This window comes from Cryptomeria japonica, unplaced genomic scaffold, assembly GCF_030272615.1.
Source record: "Cryptomeria japonica unplaced genomic scaffold, Sugi_1.0 HiC_scaffold_314, whole genome shotgun sequence".
NCBI lineage: Eukaryota > Viridiplantae > Streptophyta > Pinopsida > Cupressales > Cupressaceae > Cryptomeria > Cryptomeria japonica.
In genome coordinates, this window is record NW_026729136.1 from 142,501 (window position 1) to 155,894 (window position 13,394).

General features: G+C 59.9%; 1 non-coding gene across 1 annotated transcript; it reads left to right on the forward strand.

Annotated features, from left to right (window-relative positions):
• Window positions 1-11,121: 11,121 nt before the first annotated feature.
• LOC131870336 (5S ribosomal RNA) lies at window positions 11,122-11,240 on the forward strand. The gene has a single exon (XR_009368657.1). It is a non-coding gene; the product is annotated as a 5S ribosomal RNA (ribosomal RNA).
• The last annotated feature ends 2,154 nt before the right edge of the window (window positions 11,241-13,394 follow it).

Here is a 13,394-nt window from a genome sequence, read left to right on the forward strand (position 1 = left end):
CGAGATGCGAGGCGAGGGATGCGGCGGGAAGGCCCCGACGGCTAAACGGAAGAGGCTGCAGGGCCGCCTCGGAATGGTCCAAGCATCGGATGCGATTGGGACGACTACCAGTGCCAACCCCTTATCCCGCGATGCGTCCGATACACAGATAGTTCCAAGGCGGCCGAGGAGCCTCACCGCATATCAATCGGGGTGCGAGGCGAGGGATGGGGCGGGAAGGCCCCAACGGCTAGACGGAAGAGGCTTCAGGGCCACCTCGGAATGGTCCAAGCATCGGACGCGCTTGGGGCGACTGCCAGTGCCAACCCCTTATCCCGCGATGCGTCCGATACACAGATGGTTCCAAGGCGGCCGAGGAGCCTCACCGCATAGCAATCGGGGGTGCGAGGCGAGGGATGGGGCGGGAAGGCCCCAACGGCTAGACGGAAGAGGCTTCAGGGCCGCCTAGGAATGGTCCAAGCATCGGACACGCTTGGGGCGACTACCAGTGACAGCCCCCTATCCCGCGATGCGTCCGATACGAAGATGGTTCCAAGGCGGCCGAGGAGCCTCACCGCATAGCAATCGGGGTGCGAGGTGGGGGATGCGGCGAGATGGCCCCAACGGCTAGACGGAAGAGGCCACAGGGCCGCGTCGGAATAGTCCAAGCATCGGACGCGCTTGGGGCGACTACCAGTGACAACCCCTTATCCCGCGATGCGTCCGATACGAAGATAGTTCCAAGGCGGCCGAGGAGCCTCACCGCATAGCAATCGGGGTGCGAGGTGGGGGATGCGGCGAGATGGCCCCAACGGCTAGACGGAAGAGGCTGCAGGGCCGCCTCGGAATAGTCCAAGCATCGGACGCGCTTGGGGCCACTACCAGTGACAACCCCTTATCCCGCAATGCGTCCGATACGAAGATAGTTCCAAGGCGGCCGAAGAGCCTCACCGCATAGCAATCGGGGTGCGAGGTGGGGGATGCGGCGAGATGGCCCCAACGGCTAGACGGAAGAGGCCACAGGGCCGCCTCGGAATAGTCCAAGCATCGGACGCGCTTGGGGCGACTACCAGTGACAACCCCTTATCCCGCGATGCGTCCGATACGAAGATAGTTCCCAGGCGGCCGAGGAGCCTCACCGCATAGCAATCGGGGTGCGAGGCGAGGGATGCGGCGAGATGGCCCCAAAGGCTAGACGGAAGAGGCTGCAGGGCTGCCTCGGAATAGTCCAAGCATCGGACGCGCTTGGGGCGACTACCACTGCCAACCCCTTATCCCGCGATGCGTTCGATACACAGATAGTTCCGAGGCGGCCGAGGAGGTGGGGGATGCAGCGAGATGGCCCCAACGGCTAGACGGAAGAGGCTGCAGGGCCGCCTCGGAATAGTCCAAGCATCGGACGCGCTTGGGGCGACTACCAGTGACAACCCCTTATCCCGCGATGCGTCCGATACACAGATAGTTCCGAGGCGGCCAAGGAGCCTCACCGCATAGCAATCGTGGTGCGAGGTGGGGGATGCGGCGAGATGGCCCCAACGGCTAGACGGAAGAGGCTGCAGGGCCGCCTCGGAATGGTCCAAGCATCGGATGCGCTTGGGGCGACTACCACTGCCAACCCCTTATCCCGCGATGCGTCCGATACACAGATAGTTCCAAGGCGGCCGAGGAGCCTCACAGCATAGCAATCAGGGTGCGAGGCGAGGGATGCGGCGAGAAAGCCCCAACGGCTAGAGGGAAGAGGCTTCAGGTCCGCCTCGGAATGGTCCAAGCATCGGACGCGCTTGGGGCGACTACCAGTGACAACCCCTTATCCCGCGACGCGTCCGATACACAGATAGTTCCAAGGCGGCCGAGGAGCCTCACCGCATAGCAATCGGGGTGCGAGGCGAGGGATGCGGCGAGAAGGACCCAACGGCTACACGGAAGAGGCTTCGGGGCCGCCTCGGAATGGTCCAAGCATCGGACGCGCTTGGGGCGACTACCAGTGACAACCCCTTATCCCGCGACGCGTCCGATACACAGATAGTTCCAAGGCGGCCGAGGAGCCTCACCGCATAGCAATCGGGGTGCGAGGCGAGGGATGCGGCGAGAAGGACCCAACGGCTACACGGAAGAGGCTTCGGGGCCGCCTCGGAATGGTCCAAGCATCGGACGCGCTTGGGGCGACTACCAGTGACAACCCCTTATCCCGCGACGCGTCCGATACACAGATAGTTCCAAGGCGGCCGAGGAGCCTCACCGCATAGCAATCGGGGTGCGAGGCGAGGGATGCGGCGAGAAGGACCCAACGGCTAGACGGAAGAGGCTTCGGGTCCGCCTCGGAATGGTCCAAGCATCGGACGCGCTTGGGGCGACTACCAGTGACAACCCCTTATCCCGCGACGCGTCCGATACACAGATAGTTCCAAGGCGGCCGAGGAGCCTCACCGCATAGCAATCGGGGTGCGAGGCGAGGGATGCGGCGAGAAGGACCCAACGGCTAGACGGAAGAGGCTTCGGGTCCGCCTCGGAATGGTCCAAGCATCGGACGCGCTTGGGGCGACTACCAGTGACAACCCCTTATCCCGCGACGCGTCCGATACACAGATAGTTCCAAGGCGGCCGAGGAGCCTCACCGCATAGCAATCGGGGTGCGAGGCGAGGGATGCGGCGAGAAGGACCCAACGGCTAGACGGAAGAGGCTTCGGGTCCGCCTCGGAATGGTCCAAGCATCGGACGCGCTTGGGGCGACTACCAGTGACAACCCCTTATCCCGCGACGCGTCCGATACACAGATAGTTCCGAGGCGGCCGAGGAGCCTCACCGCATAGCAATCGGGGTGCGAGGCGAAGGATGCGGCGAGAAGGACCCAACGGCTAGACGGAAGAGGCTTCGGGTCCGCCTCGGAATGGTCTAAGCATCGGACGCGCTTGGGGCGACTACCAGTGACAACCCCTTATCCCGCGACGCGTCCGATACACAGATAGTTCCAAGGCGGCCGAGGAGCCTCACCGCATAGCAATCGGGGTGCGAGGCGAGGGATGCGGCGAGAAGGACCCAACGGCTAGACGGAAGAGGCTTCAGGGCCGCCTCGGAATGGTCCAAGCATCGAACGCGCTTGGGGCGACTACCAGTGACAACCCCTTATCCCGCGACGCGTCCGATACATAGATAGTTCCGAGGCGGCCGAGGAGCCTCACCGCATAGCAATCGGGGTGCGAGGCGAGGGATGCGGCGAGAAGGACCCAACGGCTAGACGGAAGAGGCTTCAGGGCCGCCTCGGAATGGTTCAAGCATCGGACGCGCTTGGGGCGACTACCAGTGACAACCCCTTATCCCGCGACGCGTCCGATACACAGATAGTTCCGAGGCGGCCGAGGAGCCTCACCGCATAGCAATCGGGGTGCGAGGCGAGGGATGCGGCGAGAAGGACCCAACGGCTAGACGGAAGAGGCTTCAGGGCCGCCTCGGAATGGTCCAAGCATCGGACGCGCTTGGGGCGACTACCAATGACAACCCCTTATCCCGCGACGCGTCCGATACACAGATAGTTCCGAGGCGGCCGAGGAGCCTCACCGCATAGCAATCGGGGTGCGAGGCGAGGGATGCGGCGAGAAGGACCCAACGGCTAGACGGAAGAGGCTTCAGGGCCGCCTCGGAATGGTCCAAGCATCGGACGCGCTTGGGGCGACTACCAGTGACAACCCCTTATCCCGCGACGCGTCCGATACACAGATAGTTCCGAGGCGGCCGAGGAGCCTCACCGCATAGCAATCGGGGTGCGAGGCGAGGGATGCGGCGAGAAGGACCCAACGGCTAGACGGAAGAGGCTTCAGGGCCGCCTCGGAATGGTCCAAGCATCAGACGCGCTTGGGGCGACTACCGTTGCCAACCCCTTATCCCGCGATGCGTCTGATACACAGATAGTTCCGAGGCGGCCGAGGAGCCTCACCGCATAGCAATCGGGTTGCGAGGCAGATTATTGGGAAGGGAACCCCCTGGGATGCGGCTCAAGCAGTGCCCAAAGGGACTGGAATGCGGAATCACATCGAGAGACCCAAATGCTATACGAGGGCTCAAATCGAATTATCGATTTGGCCACGACATGGACGCATCGGAACGACTACCTTTGCCGAACCACTCGCAATTGCATCCATACCGAAACCAATAGACATTTCCGTTAGAGCCCTCGCATAGCATTCGGGAATCTCGCATGCCCCTCTAAATCGACCAATGCTGGCGCTCAATGAAAATCCGAGCGCTACCACCGTTCGAGCGCCAGCATTGGTCGAGTTAGAGGGGCACGGGGGAGAATGCTCCAGTCAACACCTCCCCTATATAAGTTATTTGTCCGATTCTCGCACAACCGTAGTCTGCCTCGTCGAATCAAACAACGGTCCCAGATTCCGACTTCCGTTCCGTAGAGACCCAAAAGCTAGATGGAGGCTCGCAAGAAAGAGAGTCGGCGCATAGCAATCGGGTTTCTCGAACGTTTAGGGACCGAGCTCACTTGCGGATAGGGCAAAATCCGCCAAGCAACCCAAAAGCTAGACGGGGGCTCGAATCGAATCGCCTAGGCGGCCACAACAACGACGTGTTGGATCGACTACCAGTGCCAAACCATTCAGCAAGACTAGTCTGTGTCGAGGCCGGATAGAGATTCTCAGAGAGCGCCCGCATAGCATTTAGGAGACCTGCCGCGTCCCTCACACTCGACAAATGGTGGTGCACGTTTATAAATCCGAGCGATCCCAACCCTTTCAAGCACCAACATCGGTCGAGATAGAGGGGCACGGAGGGGGCTGCGTGAGACAACACAGTCCCCTATATAAGTTATTTGTCCGATTCTCACACATCCGAAGAATGGTCATCAAATCGGACAACAGCCCAAACTTCCGACTTCCGTCCCAGAAAGCCCAAGAGCTATCTAAAACGTTCATGGCCGGAACTCGATCGCGGCTATACCAGTCCGCCAAGCAACCCAAAAGCTAGACTGGAGCTCTAGTCGAATCACCTCTGTGGCCATTGCAAGGACGTGTTGGAGCGACTACCATTGCCGAACCATTCCGCAGGTCGAGTCCATACCAAGGCCGCATAGAGATTCACGATGAGCTCCTGCATAGCAATCAGGAGACTTGCCGTGTCCATCACAATCGATAAATCCTGGTGCAAGATTTTTGCATCCGAGCGCTCCAACCAGTCGAGCACCAGCATCAATCGACATAAACGGGCACGGGGGGAGGATGCTCGAGAACACTACCTCCCCTATATAAGTTATTTGTCCGATTCTCAAGCAGCCGAAGTCTGGTCATCGAATCGGGTCAAAGACCACAACTTCCGACTTTACCCACAATGCAAGTCATCGAATCGAACATCGGCCCCCGAGTCGGACTCCATGCGTATGTCAGGTCATCGGACCCAAATTCCGCCTTCCTGCGCATGGCGGGCCATCAATATCAACTCGGTCATCGGACCCAAACTCCGCCTTTTTGCGTATGGCACGCCTTCAAATCGGTCATCGGACCCAAATTCCGCCTTCCTGTGCATGGCGGGCCATCAACATCAACTCGGTCATCGGACCCAAATTCCGCCTTTCTGCGCATGGCACGCCATCAACTCGGTCATCGGACCCAAATTCCGCCTTCCTGCGCATGGCAGGTCATCGGACACAAATTCAGACCTCGCCAATATGCCTACGTATCGAATCGGTCATCGGACCCAACTTCCGACTTCATCCATACTGTAGGGTCTTTGAGGTTGGCGCGGTGCGCTCAACCCAGGGAGTCGACCCATCGAAGCATACACCTCCCCTATATAAGCTATTTGTCCGATTCCCACACCTGTGTAGTTTGCACCTCTGACCAGGACATCGACCCCAACTTCCGAACTCGACTGCAACGACGGCACCAGCGCCTTGGTGCGCACCTTGCGACGCACAGTCCCAACATTCGCCTTCCTGCACATGGCAGGTCATCGGACCCAAATTCCGACCTCGCGAGTATGCCTACATATCGAATCGGTCATCGGACCCAACTTCCGACTTCATCCATACCGTAGGGTCTTTGAGGTTGGCGCGGTGCGCTCAACCCGGGGAGTCGACCCAACGAAGCATACACCTCCCCTATATAAGCTATTTGTCCGATTCCCACACCTGTGTAGTTTGCACCTCCGATCAAGACATCGACCCCAACTTCCGAACTCGCCTCCAACGACCGAACCAGCGCCTTGGTGCGCACCTTGCAACGCACAGTGCCAACATTCGCCTTCCTGCACGTGGCAGGTCATCGGACCCAAATTCCGACCTCGCGAGTATGCCTACATATCGAATCGGTCATCGGACCCAACTTCCGACTTCATCCATACCGTAGGGTCTTTGAGGTTGGCGCGGTGCGCTCAACCCGGGGAGTCGACCCAACGAAGCATACACCTCCCCTATATAAGCTATTTGTCCGATTCCCACACCTGTGTAGCTTGCACCTCCGATCAGGACATCGACCCCAACTTCCGAACTCGACTAAAAAGACCGCACCAGCGCCTTGGTGTGCACCTTGCAACGCACAGTGTCAACATTCGCCTTCCTGCACATGGCAGGTCATCGGACCCAAATTCCGACCTCATGAGCATACCTACTAATCGAATTGGTCATCGGACCCAACTTCCGACTTCATCCATACCGTAGGGTCTTTGAGGTTGGCGCGGTGCGCTCAACCTGGGGAGTCGACCCATCGAAGCATACACCTCCCCTATATAAGCTATTTGTCCGATTCCGACACCTGTGTAGTTTGCACCTCCGCTCAGGACATCGACCCCAACTTCCGAACTCGCCTGCAACGACCGAACCAGCGCCTTGGTGCGCACCAAAAGTGCGCACTTTTGGAGGGCACTTTTGTGCGCTCCAAAGGTGCGCACTTTTGGAGGGCACTTTTCTGCGCTCCAAAGGTGCGCACTTTTGGAGGGCACTTTTTGGAGGGCACTTTTCTGCGCTCCAAAGGTGCGCACTTTTGGAGGGCACTTTTTGGAGGGCACTTTTCTGCGCTCCAAAGGTGCGCACTTTTGGAGGGCACTTTTTGGAGGGCACTTTTCTGCGCTCCAAAGGTGCGCACTTTTGGAGGGCACTTTTTGGAGGGCACTTTTCTGCGCTCCAAAGGTGCGCACTTTTGGAGGGCACTTTTTGGAGGGCACTTTTCTGCGCTCCAAAGGTGCGCACTTTTGGAGGGCACTTTTCTGCACTCCAAAGGTGCGCACTTTTGGAGGGCACTTTTTGGAGGGCACTTTTCTGCGCTCCAAAGGTGCGCACTTTTGGAGGGCACTTTTCTGCGCTCCAAAGGTGCGCACTTTTGGAGGGCACTTTTTGGAGGGCACTTTTCTGCGCTCCAAAGGTGCGCACTTTTGGAGGGCACTTTTGTGCACTCCAAAGGTGCGCACTTTTGGAGGGCACTTTTCCTGTGCTCCAAAGGTGCACACCTAGGTGAGCACCTTCGACCACACCTTGTAGCACACCAAACTCTGACTTTCGACTTCATCCGCAATGCAGGGTCTTTGAGGTTGGCGCAATGCGCACAACCAGGGGAGTCGACCCATCAAACCCAACACCTCCCCTATATAAGCTATTTGTCTGATTCTCATACATGCGTAGCCTGCAGGAGCAATTAGGACATCGACCCCAACTTTCGGCTTCTAAACGAAAACAAGGTCTTTGAGGTTGGTGTAATGCGAACAACTAGGGGAGTCAACCCATCAAACCCAACACCTCCCCTATATAAGCTATTTGTCTGATTCTCATACATGTGTAGTCTACAGGAGCAATTAGGACATCGACCCCAACTTTTGACTTCTTAACGAAAACAAGGTCTTTGAGGTTGACGTAATGCGCACAACCAGGGGAGTCGACCCATCAAACCCAACACCTCCCCTATATAAGCTATTTGTCCGATTCTCATACATGTGTAGCCTGCAGGAGCCATTAGGACATTGACCCCAACTTTTGACTTCTTAACGAAAACAAGGTCTTTGAGGTTGGCGTAATGCGCACAACCAAGGGAGTTGACCCATCAAACCCAACACCTCCCCTATATAAGCTATTTGTCTGATTCTCATACATGTGTAGCCTGCAACAACGATTAGGACATCCACCCCAACTTCTGAATTCGTCTGCGTTGACCGCACCAAAGGTGCACGCCTTGGTGCTCACCAAAATCCGACTTCCGACTTCTTCTGCTATGCGGGGTCTTTGAGGTTGGCGCAGTGCGCACAACCAGGGGAGTCAACCCACCGAATGCAACACCTCCCCTATATAAGCTATTTGTCTGATTCTCATACATGCGTAGACTGCAGCAATGATTAGGACATCCACCCCAACTTTTGACTTCTTAAACAAGACAGGGTCTTTGAAGTTGGTGCAGTGCACACAACCAGGGGAGTCGACCCATCAAACGCAACACCTCCCCTATATAAAGCTATTTGTCCGATTCTCATACGTGTAGTCTGCAGCAGCGATTAGGACATCGACCCCAACTTCCGAATTCGTTTGCATTGACCGCACCAAAGGTGCACGCCTTGGTGTGCACCCTGGAGTGCACTTTGGTGCTCACCTCGGTGCACACTTTGGTGTGCACCTCGGTGTGCACCAAAGGTGCGCACCTTGGAGCGCACCAAAGGTGTACACTTTGGAGCGCACCACATAGGGTCTTTGAGAGGTTGGCGCAGTGCGCACACCAAGGTGGGTGTTGAGGTGCGTGCCGAGGTGGGTGGGTGCTAGGGTGCGCTCCATGGTGGGTGCCAGGGTGGGTGCGTGCTAGGGTGGATTCCAAAGAGGGTCATAGGGTGGGTGCCAAGGTGGGTTGGTGATATAGTGGGTTCAAAGGTGGGTACTAGGGTGGGTTCCAAGGTGGGTCACAAGTTGGGTGCCAGGATGCGTGGGTGTTAGGTTGGGTGCCAAGGTGGGCTCCTGCGTGGGTGGGTGCTAGGGTGGGTTTCAAGGTGGACGCGAGGGCGGGTGCCAAGGTGGGTAACAAGTTGGGTGTTAGGATGGGTGAGTGCTAGAGTGGGTGCCAAGGTGGGTGGGTGCTAAGGTGGATGCCAAGGTGGTTCACAGGGTGGGTGGGTTCTAGGGTGAGTTCCAAGGTGGGTCACAGGTTCAGTGCTAGGGTGGGTGTCAAGGCGGGTGTCGAGGTGCCTGGGTGCTAGGGTGTGGATGCCAATGTGGGTCATAGGGTGGGTACTAGGGTGGGCTGCAATGTGGGTGCCAAGGTGGGTAACATGCTCGGTGGGTTCTAAATTGGGTGCCAGGGTGGGTGTGCACCCACCTTGCCCGAGGTGGGTGCCAAGGTGCCAGTGTGGGTGGGTGCTAAGGTGGATGCCAAGGTGGGTGAGAAGGTGGGTGATAGGTTGAGTGGTAGGATGGGTGGGTGCCAAGATGGGTCACAGGGTGGGTGCAAGGGTGGGTAGGTGCTAGGGTTGGTGTCAGGGTGGGTGGGTGCTAGGTTGGGTTCCAAGGTGGGTGCGAGGGTGAGTGTCAAGGTGGGTCACAGGTTAGGTGCTAGGATGGGTGAGTGCTAGGGTGCAAAGGTGCCAGGGTGGGTGCTAGGATGGGTCGATGCTAGGGTGAGTGGCAAGGTGGGTCCACAAGTGTCAAGGTGGGTGCCGAGGTGGGTGCCAAGTCGGCGACTGCTATGGTGGATGCCAAGGTGGGTCACGGGGTGGGTGCCAAGTTGCTAGGTTGGGTTCCAAGGTGGGTGCCAACGTGGGTGCTAGGGTGCGTGGGTTAAAGGGTGTGTCACAACGTGGGTGCCAGGATGGGTGCGCACCCACACTGGCCAAGACGGGTGCGGGTGCAAGGTTGGGTTCCAAGCCCGGTCACAGGCTGGGTGCTAGGATGGGTGGGTGCCAAGGTGGGCACCAGGGTGGGTGCACCCACCCTGGCCAAGGTGGGTCACGGGGTGGGTCCTAGGGTGGGTAACGGGGTGGGTACTAAGGTGCGTGCCAAGGTGGGTCATAGGGTGGGTGCCAAGGTGGGCACCAGGGTGGGTGTGCACCAACCCTAGCCAGGGTAGGTCACGGGGTGGTTGTCGGGGTGGGCGTCAAGGAGCCAAGGTGGGTGGCAAGTAGCCAAGTTGCGTGCCAAGGTGGGTGTCGGGGTGGGTGCCAAGGATCCAAGGTGGGTGCCAAGGAACCAAGGTGGGTGTCTGGGTGGGTGCCGAGGTGGGAGCCAGGGTGGGTCCCAAGGTGAGTGCAAAGGTGGGTGCCAGGGTCAAGGTGAGTGCCAATGTGGGTTCCAAGGTGCCAGGGTCAGGGTGAGTGCCAATGTGGGTTCAAAGGTGCTAAGTTGGGTGCGAGGTTGGGTGCGAGGGTGGGTGGGTGCCAAGGTGTGCTAGGTGGAAGCCCGGGTGGGTCGGCATCCCATGGGTGTCGAGTTGGGTGCCTGATGGGTGCTTCTTGTCAAGTTTTAGTCGTCGGGACTCATTTCGAGCCTTAGAGGTCGTTTCTTGTCCGGTTGCCCTGTCTTCGACCTGGGAACCCAATTTTGGTCCTCGGGTCCCATTTTTTTTTGTCTCGCATCCCACTTTTGGCCTGTGGCCTTTTCGGGGTCGATTCTCGTTTTGGGCATCAGAGCATGTTTCTTCTCCTAAAACCCAATATTTGTTTATTAAGTCTCGGAACACATTTTTGTTCTCGTGGACCCATCATGGGTCTTGGAACGCATTTGTGGTCCTTGGGTCCCATTTTGCATCCCGAAACTTGTGTTTTGGTGCTTGATCCCTATTTTGGGTGCCCACCTTGCACCAAGTGCGCACCCGGGGCAAACCGAGCGCCTTGGTGCACCGGGGCAAGATCGAGCGTGCACCCGAGGCGCCCCGAACATGCACCAAGGTGCACTCGGCCCACATGTGAGCGCAGGTCGTTGCGCCCGAGGTGGTGTGTGGGCACCGCGTTGCAGACGGGACACTGCACGCACACGACGCCCCCTCCAGGTGCACGCACGTAGGCCGGGCCGGGTGCACACCCGACGCCCTAGCAAGGTGCGCGCACCCGGGCAGGGCTCACACTTGGCGAACGGGGCGCACTTCGCGAGGGAGGGTGTGCACCTCGACGGGGGTGGGTGGCCGGGGTGGATTCGCACGTGGGTCGCGGTTTGCTAAGTACACACTGCGACAAGCTCATAACGGGTGCGATCATACCAGCGTTAGTGCACCGGATCCCATCAGAACTCCGCAGTTAAGCGCGCTTGGGCCGGAGTAGTACTGGGATGGGTGACCTCCCGGGAAGTCCCGGTGTTGCACCCTTTTTTAGTTTTTCGCCGGGCGTCGCAATGCTATTTGAATAAACCTTTTGCCCGTTTGCGTTCTCGTCGGGGCCGGGCCGGGCCGGGGTGCGCTGCCCGCACTACCGCGCGCGCGGGGGCGACACCGAGCGCGCACCCGAGGCGCCCCGAGCACACAGGCCACGGTGCAACCCGGGCGTTGTGCGCGCACCCCGGTGCGCCCGAGGTGCTGCGCGCGCACCCAGGTGAAATCGGTGTGCACCTCGGCCAGTGCGCGCTCGGTCGAGTCGCGCACGTTGGCCAAGGTGCACGGTGATGTTTCTTACTCTAAGGTTCCGCACCAGACGCCCGGGACAGGTGAGCGAAGCTGGGCGGGGCCGGGTGCGCGGCCGGGGCAGGTGCACGCAGCTGGAGAGAGCTTTGGAGCACACTTCGGAGCGCACCAATGATGCGCTCCATTCAAAAGTTTCCTGAAAAGGCAAAAAAAGTTGAGATTATAGAATTTCCCACTTGAGAGATTGTAAAAAAAAAAAATTTAAAATGAAGGAAACGCGGGTGCCAAGGTGTGCGCAGCCCAGCCAAGGTGTGCGCACCAAGGCGCCCACCCTGGCGAAGGTGCACGCAAGGTGCGCACCCGAGGCAAACCGGACAATTAACCCAACTTTCGACTTCGCGCGCACCTTGGAGCGCACTTCGGAGCGCTCCTTGGTGCGCACCAATCTTGGGCACCTCGGAGTGCACCATGGCGCCCACCAAGGTGCGCACCCGGGGCAAACCGAGCTCCGACTTCGTGCGCACCTTGGAGCGCACGAAAGGTGCGCACCATGGCGCCCACCAAGGTGCGCAGCCCAGCCAAGGCGTGCGCATCAAGGTGCGCACCCTGGCGAAGGTGCGCACCCGGGGCAAACCGAGCTCCGACTTCGTGCGCACCTTGGAGCGCACAAAAGGTGCGCAACCCAGCCAAGGTGTGCGCACCCCGGTCAAACCGAGCTCCGAATCGTGCGCACCAGAGGTGCACGCCATCGTGCGCACCTTGGAGCACACTTCGGAGCCCTCCTTGGTGCGCGCCGATGTTGCGCACCTCGGAGCGCACCCGGGGAAAACAATGCAATTAACCCGACTTTCGACTTCGTGGGCACCTCGGAGCGCTCTCGGGTTCGCACCTCGGAGCACACCGAGGTGCGCACCTTTGATGCGCTGCCTTCACCAATTTCCAGAAAAGGCAAGAAAACATTGAGAAGGTGTGCGCACCGAGGTGCCCACCCTGGCGAAGGTGCACGCGAGGTGCGCACCCGGGGCAAACCGGGCTCCGACTTCGTGCACGCCGCACCTTGGAGCACACTTCGGAGCGCTCCTTGGTGCGCACCAGGGCGCGCAACCCAGCCGAGGTGCCCACCCCGGCGAAGGTGCACGCGAGGTGCGCACCCGGGGCAAACCGGGCTCCGACTTCGTGCACGCCATGGTGCCCACCGCGGCGAAGGTGCACGCGAGGTGCGCACCCGGGGCAAACCGGGCTCCGACTTCGTGCACGCCGCACCTTGGAGCACACTTCGGAGCGCTCCTTGGTGCGCACCATGGTGCCCACCAGGGCGCGCAACCCCGCCGAAGGTGCACGCGAGGTGCGCACCCGGGGCAAACCGGGCTCCGACTTCGTGCACGCCGCACCTTGGAGCACACTTCGGAGCGCTCCTTGGTGCGCACCATGGTGCCCACCAGGGCGCGCAACCCCGCCGAAGGTGCACGCGAGGTGCGCACCCGGGGCAAACCGGGCTCCGACTTCGTGCACGCCATGGTGCGCACCGCGGCGAAGGTGCGCACCCGGGGCAAACCGGGCTCCGACTTCGTGCACGCCGCACCTTGGAGCACACTTCGGAGCGCTCCTTGGTGCGCACCAGGGCGCGCAACCCAGCCGAGGTGCCCACCCCGGCGAAGGTGCACGCGAGGTGCGTACCCGGGGCAAACCGGGCTCCGACTTCGTGCACGCCGCACCTTGGAGCACACTTCGGAGCGCTCCTTGGTGCGCACCATGGTGCCCACCAGGCCGCGCAACCCAGCCAAGGTGTGCGCACCAAGGTGCACGCGAGGTGCGCACCCGGGGCAAACCGGGGTCCGACTTCGTGCACGCCGCACCTTGGAGCACACATCGGGGCGCTCCCGGGTTCGCACCGGCGTTGCG